An 8,073-nucleotide genomic window follows, 5' to 3' on the forward strand; every position below is an offset into this window, starting at 1 on the left:
CCTTCCAACTCTGAATTCTTTTAGCCACTTTCAACAATAAAGGACAACAATCAATCGACCTTAACCTCGTTGTGATTAAAGGTAGGCCCAAGTATTTCACAGGTAGCGCCCCTCTTTCAAACTGCAGAATTTGCTCAATTTCTATGCAACTGGCATCATCCACTCCTGCAAAGAAGATGTTGCTCTTTTGTAAATTAACTTCTTGCCCTGTAGTGTTCTTAAAGACTTGCAGATTCTGCTTGAGCTGAGTAGCAGATTGTACATCTCCGTTCATAAATGCCATCAAGTCATCTGCAAAGGATAGATGTGTAATAATAAGATCTACACACTTATAATGCAGTTTGTATTGCCCATGGCTCACACTATGCATCATAATATCAGTGAATAAGTCCATTACAAGTACAAAAAGGTAAGGGGATATGGGATCACCCTGTCGAATCCCTCTTTTTCCTTTGAAATAGCCGTAAGATGATCCATTTATCATTATGGAGTAAGACGCTGTTTCCACACAAATTTTAACCCAGGCAATGAATCTCTCTAGTATACCCAATTTTCTCATGGCAAATTCCACTGCTTCCCATCTCACCGAATCATAGGTCTTCTTTAAATCCACTTTTACAGCACATCTTGGTGGGTGGTGATCACGATGATAATTGTGCATAATTTCACGAGATAACAAGATATTGTCCTGTATGCTCCTCCCAGTAATAAAGGCTGATTGGTCAGCGCCAGTTCCGAGACAACATGCTTGCACGCTTCCCACCCCAGGGGGGCTCTTCTTTGGAGGAGCAGTCTGTGAGGCACGAGCGTCGTCGCCGCAAGACGGATGGCTCTGGCCCATCGGAAGCCCAAGGGCCATCTGCTTCTCGAGCGCATTCCACTACTAGCAACGAGTGGTTTAGAGATCTAATGAGTTGATTTGTTTTATTGTATTTGTTTTTATTTAGTATGGATGTAAAAAGATTAGTTTAGTAATTAAATTTGAATTTGGTTGTCGTATGTTATTTGAATTCAATTTTAATATAAGTTGGTTAATTTCGAATTATGCGTTGTTTTTTTTCATTAATCCCACCTTCCCGAATTGTTTGGGGGTGGTATTATTTAGCCTAGCATAATTCGTTATATGATCATCTATTTTAAGAAGTTGTTTTGGAGTGAGGGTTGAGAATATTGCCGATATGGGTATCGCTATAAATAGATATTGTGTTAGGATAAAATCTCGATAAATTAGGTAGTATCTAACCTAAATTCAACCTAAAAGATATTAGGTTTGTTTTGGAATAGAGAATATGGGTTGTTTCCGTTTTCGGTTTTGGAAATTTTATTATTTTCGGCAATTGCCTTAAAACTTTTTGGTAACTTCCCGATTCATTTTAGCAACTTAAATCCTATAAAAACTGCATTCATTCTACACTCATAACCACATTCATCTCTCACATTCTACACTCACAACTACATCTCACATTCATCTCTCACATTTTATTCCCACTTTACCTTATTTTTCCTTCGCACTTCGGCCTCACAGCTCCCCGAGCGTACCTGCGCCCCAGTGGAGCGCCACCTGCGCCCTTAGCACAAGTTGATGACACACGGCGGCAGGCTTGGCAAGTTGTCATGGCATGGTAGGATGCGAAGGAACCTCAACTCTTTGAAGAGGGAAATAAAGAGGACAATGTTTAAACAGGAGTGCAGGTAAGTTTTTATTTTAGTTAGTGTCTGCTTATGTCCCAAGCAAATTTGTTTCTCATTAACCCTATTACGAGTGGAACTCTTATAGAGTTACGTCAGTTTTCTTTCCTATATTAGTATGTTATAATCTTGTTTTGCAGATGTTCCGGAATTTCACACGTTTTAATGGTATTTTCCTACCCTCTTTATTTAAAATACTTTGAGGACAAAGCATGCTTCTTGTTTGGGGGCATATAAACACGTGTAATTAAGGCATCTGTTAGGATATAGATATGTATAATATGCACTTGTTTTCTACTTAAAAAAATTCAAAATTTTTAAAAATATAAATAAAAAGTATGCTATACACTTAGGAACATTGGTATTGTTTTCTTTTTCTATGCTCTCAATAATCTAGAAGTCTCACGTAGCTTTTGCATTATAATAGTTTTTAGAAACTTAGGCTAATAGGTAGGTAATAATCTTTGCATTTATCTATAAATATGTTACATGAGTATCTATGATTGTTGGCAGTAAGTTTATGAAATCTAGGCTAGAGTACTTATTCTACAAATCCTGTGAGAATATAGCCTAAAGTCTTATATGAGTGACACATTTGAGAAATAACACAAAGGAGAAGTAAAATCCGGATAGAGAAATCACACGTCCACTTGCTTGATCAATATACCATATCCTAAGCGAGAATTTAGGCCCTCTTTGGATCGATATAGCCAAAAATTCCAACCTATGAATTATTTTCTGCTAGTCGCCCCTCTGAGCCTTTCTTTAGCCTTTCATAAACCACAAATCCTTTACCCTGTTACAAAACAAAACAAAATAAAAAAAATAAACCTACCCAATTCTTTGAATAAGTCTGAGAATAGAGATGAAGAATAGAAAAGAGAAGAACTTTTGAAATCAAGAATTCATTAGTCGTTTCAAATAAGAAAAGGAAGTTTCCATCCAAATAAAAAATAATAAAATAATAAAAGAAAATAAAGAGTTAGAACTCAAAAAAAAAAAAAAAAAAAGAATCAAAAGAGTCAAAAGCCAAAGAAAAGAAAAATATGGCTAAGGATGGAAACAAAGTGTAGAAGCAAAAGGTAAAGAATAAGGTTTTCTCTAGTTACATAATATGAAGACTCTATTATCTCAGACTTGTTCTCTTTGAATATCCATTTCCTTCCTTCTTAAACCATCTCCTAATCCCCGCAACACCTAATAAAGACCTCTAGCTTAATTAGGAATAAGTTAGTGTGATAGTAAGTGGCAGATGTGTTTAATCGACTCCGACTTCCTTGTGTGTCATTGAGTTTGTAAGGTAAAGTGTGCCCACTGCACACTGGAGTAGCGAAACTTGAGCAGAAAAATCAGAGTGGTTTTTGTCTTGACATTTATGTGAGGACCTACTTATCCGAGTTTTTAGAAACGGACCTGCTAGTTCATCTCATAGTACTACTCATTGTAAATATGTTTCTTCATAGATGATAGATTATTATGCATATATTAACATAGGTTTCGACTTGATTATTCTGTATTCATTTGCTAAGTGAGATATATAGATAATTGAGACATAGATAAGGAAACAATAGTTTTATTTCTGAGTCGTTGTAGTATAGATGAAGTTTGTGAGTACTTTCACTGGAAAACTCTCACGAGGCTATAGCTCGTCCACTAGGGAATTCCTAGTGGTTTAAGGCCTTGTTGCATATGGTCAATGCAATCGCACTCGGCGAAACGAGATTAGTTAGAACTCCATTTTTGGTCACTTATGCTAATTTCTCATATTTGCTTGAGGACAAGCAAAATGCTGTTTGGGGGTGGTTTGATAAGAGCCCAAAACTGTAGTTTTAACCCCTTAATAATACTACTTTTAGACCAATTATGCGAGTAATAAATAAGAGTTAATGCTAATTACATGCTTTTATGTATTTCAGGCATGGAACTCAATTATATGCACAAATGTGCCACTTTGGCGATATAAATGAGCAAAGGGATTGTTACTAAGAAGTTTTGTGATAAAGGCCAAGATTTAAGGAGACAAAGCCTTTATAAAGCCCAGTCAAAAATTGAAAACTCAACACGGGCAGAAACAATGCACAAGTCAGCAAAACTTCCGAAGACCATATCTTTGGACTCAGGCCTTGGATTTGGACCTACCTTACGTCAAAACGACCGGCTCGGAAAGAGCTTTCCAATGGTCCAAGCCTTGATCCAATCAGAGGAGCAGAAGTGGACGAAAAGTTTGCTGAAGTCAAAGCCAGCTGAAATGGGATCTATGGACTGAAGAAATTGGGCTTTGGGCTCGATTTTCCGGCCCAAAACATGAGTCCTCAGCCCACGCACGAAATTGTGGATCTGGTCTCCTCCTTTACATAAAACAAGACTTAGCTCTTAAAAAAGAGATAGTTAGATAGCTTAGAATAGAAAGTAGCTATTAAAATAGCTTGTAGATCTAGTTTTTGAATTCAATTAGTTAAATTAATTAGTTTCATTCCTTGTTTTAGATTAATTCTTTGAATCATTGTTCTTCATTGATTAGATAAATAAAATAGTTTATTCTTGTTCATTTCAAATTTGTCATTTAAATTTGTAGATCTAATTTCAATTCTTGTTGTTATTCAATTCTTAGTTATTAATTAGATTTGAAGTATTGTTTAATCAAAATTAGTAAAGTTCAAATCTTTATATTATGTCTAGTGTTAATTCAATGGGAAATGATAGCTTGATGAATCAAGGCTAAACCTCCATTAGAGGGGTTGAAGAAGCCTTGATGAAACTTGATTTTTGTTAACTTAGAAATCGCCGTGAGAGTTTATTCCACTCTAAAAGGTCGTTGATTCGCCATGAGAATGGGTGGACGACCTCACATGTTAGTTATTAATTGGTAGAGATGTCATGTATAATTAGGGATTAGAATTACCATTTTGATATGCGAAGCATTGCAATTTGGATCACGATGAGTCTTTGTTAGTTGATTAAGTAAAGTTAAGGTGGATTCCATTCCCTTTAATTCTTTATCTAGATTCTTAGCATCTTGTCATTTCGTTATTCGTATCTTGTTATTTGAATTCACATCGTAGTATAAATTCCCTCGTAAATCTCTCATTGACTTTGGATAGACCATCAATTGTAGAAAACTTGAATGCTAAAGGACTAGGAGTGGAACGAATCTTCTATTCCAACTCTATGTCAATAGATTCGAGAGTAGAAAACAAATATCTTTGATAAGTCTAGTAACAATCCAGTTTGTAGTTTTACTTGCGTTTAGAGTTTCATCGCTTTATTTGTGAGTATGACTATCTTTTTACGCTTATCAACGCGCCTACAAGACAAGATTAAAGAATACTGATTGTGTGGCCTTGATAGAAAAGGTAAGGACCAAGATAAAAGCATGGAAAGGACGCGCACACTATCGTATGCGGGGAGACTTCAGCTGTTAAAGGCAGTACTAAATAACATGAGCATCTACTGGACGTCCTCTTTTGTGTTGCCACAGTAAACAATCGATAACATAAATCAAATGTGCAGAAACTTCTTATGGTCGGGGCCGGAATGTGCTACATCCCATGCACTTATTAGTTGGGAAAGTCTTTGTTTCCCTTATGAAGAAGGTGGTCTCGGGATTCGGAATCTCAGCACCTCCAATATGGCAACAAATCTAAAGCACAATTGGAATCTACTGAGCTGGAAGGAGACGCTATAGGTAAAATGGATTAAACTGAACATGATTAAGGGCAGAAACTTCTGGCAGCTAGCAATACCCAATGATTGTTCATGGGTAAGGCGCAATATCTTGAAGAACAGGAAGGAAGCGAAACACATTGCACAACACCATATCGAAGATGGAAGGGATACCAAGTTTTGGTTGGATCCATGGCATCCGATGGGCATATTGAAAGAGCATTTCCCTCTATCTCTTCTATATGACTCAACCTGTAAGTTGAACTCACCTATCGCAAACTTGATTGAAAATGGGCGCTGGAATACACCATGGCACATTCGAGTACACATGCTAGACATCATCACCTAAATGGAAGAAGAGGTTAAGGTGGGCAGAGGTAAGGACACAATTATCTGGAATGCATCACAAAAAGGGGATTTCACACTCAAAGACATGTATGAGAGTGTAAGAGAGACAAAAAAACCGATTACATGGCATAGCATCATCTGGTTTCCCAACAGAATTCCGTGGCATTCGTTTGTAGCTTGGCTATCATTGAGTGAAGGACTAAAGACTTTAGTCAAGTTGAAGGAGTGGAATACAGTACAAGACAATACTTGTGTTATTTGTTGGAGGGAAAGAGAGACAGTGATACATCTTTTCTTTGATTGTACGTACTCATAGTTTATATGGCAATATGTGCTCAAGTTTGTAGGTTACCAAAGGCCGAGAGCTGCTTCATGGCAACTAGAAATAGCATGGGTGTTACAAGGGGCAAAGGGAAAATAGCATGCAGTTCGGTTATTGTTTACTAGCTTTATTTACAAAGTGTGGCAAGAGCGAAATCAGCGCATTTTTCAGCAAAAAGAAAACATGGCAGAGCAGGTGGGGAAAGAGATCATACGGGATGCAAGGACCAAGCTACAATCACTCAAAACTGAAATGGAGGAGGGGCCTGAACGAAACAGTTTCATGGAGAGATGGGACATTAATGTGAGACGAAGCATAAAGATGTGAAGCGCTGTTGCTGGGAGAGAGCTGGAGTAGGCATATACAATTTGAATACAGATGGCACACTCCAAGGGATTCAAGGAGGATGGGCAGCAGCAGTTCGGGATGAGAATGGGGTTGTTGTTGCAGCAGCACATGGCAAAGCAGACTATAATTCAATATACTTGATTGAATTGCAAGGGATTGAACAAGGACTGAGACTAGGATTGTAAAAAGAATTTCAAAGAATGGGGGCACAAACAGACTCGACTTGTGTAACAGCTTACATGAAGAACAAAGGGCAGCACCCATGGCGGGCACATCACATAATGAAAGGGATACATGACATGATAGAATAGCTAGAAGAATTTTCCATTAGGCATGTATTTAGAGAAACAAATAAACTAGCAGATATACTAGCATCTACCATACTTACTGTTAGTTATATATGATGATGTCAGGGGCAAAGAATATGTAAGAATGTAACCAAGCTATGATTTTATTATGACTAAAATAGGGGTAAGGGACCTCTCAAAAACCCTACTTGTCGTTCAAAAAAAAAAAGCAAGCGAGCTTGCATTAGAATTAATGCAAAATACTTGATTGAGTGCATCTTTGTTTGAATCAATCACTTGATTGATTGAATGAATGCAAACACACTTGGTTGAATGCATCTACGTGTGAGCTTGCATTAGTGGCATGTTGAGATTCGTGTTGAGTTGCGGTTTTGAAGTTGTTCATCCTCTATTGTTTTTGGGATGGTTTTTTATGTATAATGATGTTGAGAACTAGCTATTATGTGCAAGAAAATAAGAGCACAAAGTTTTCAGATCCAACATTAGTTGTTAATAGGGACTTCTAAGGGGTGATTTTAACCTTAGAGGTATTTAGGTCTTTTACACAAAAAATAGGAGAAAACATGAAAAAAATACGAGAGTTAGGAAATTTTGAGAGTGCGAACCCTAGCACACCAGCTGGGAGTTCAGGGAAATCTTCATTAGGTCAGGTAGAGTTGGATGAGGATAGTTTTGAGAGTGACATAAAGGTAAGATATGGCGAGGGATCGGTCGAGAAATATTGACGAGTTTGGAATGAGTCTAAAACCGAGTGTAATGTGTGAAGAACCAGCATATACTCTTACAACTAAAGAAGACCTACTAAGAGAGGCCAAGAGATTGTTGAATGCAGTGAAAGGGGTCGAAGAGCTTGAGGAGTATAGAGAATCCGTGCAACCCATAAATCTAGCATCAAATACAGCAGAAAGAAGAATTGCTAGTGTGGGAGAAGACGGAGAGTTCATCTTCAAGAAAGTAACTAGAGACAACAGAGAAAAGAATGGCAAAGAAGTGGATCCGAGTATTTCGGATCTGACTGGAGAGAAAGAGCTACATTATCGTGAAGGTCTCGAAATAAAAAAAGAGGCGCTGGATTTTGTGTTTCAAAAAGTGGAAGAAACTAAAGCAACAAGGACACCAGTTGATCCAGCGTCCTCAAGCAATACTGGAAGTTCAAGCAAAGGGCATGATGACAAAGAGGCAAAAGATATAGAAAGTGAAACACAGCTAGAGAAAGGGGGAAGCTTTGAACCCAAGCAAGGTGTGTCTGATACAAATATTGCACTCGAGGCTTCTGCTATTGAGAACGAAAAATAGAAACAGAACAATGGTGGTCTCAAAGCTAAAAGCTCATGGGCAGAAGTTATTGGGAAGACGACAGCAGGCAAAGAAGAACTAAGATATGTACCACCAACC

Source organism: Coptis chinensis, chromosome 7 (assembly GCF_015680905.1).
Source record: "Coptis chinensis isolate HL-2020 chromosome 7, ASM1568090v1, whole genome shotgun sequence".
In the NCBI taxonomy this organism is placed as follows: domain Eukaryota; kingdom Viridiplantae; phylum Streptophyta; class Magnoliopsida; order Ranunculales; family Ranunculaceae; genus Coptis; species Coptis chinensis.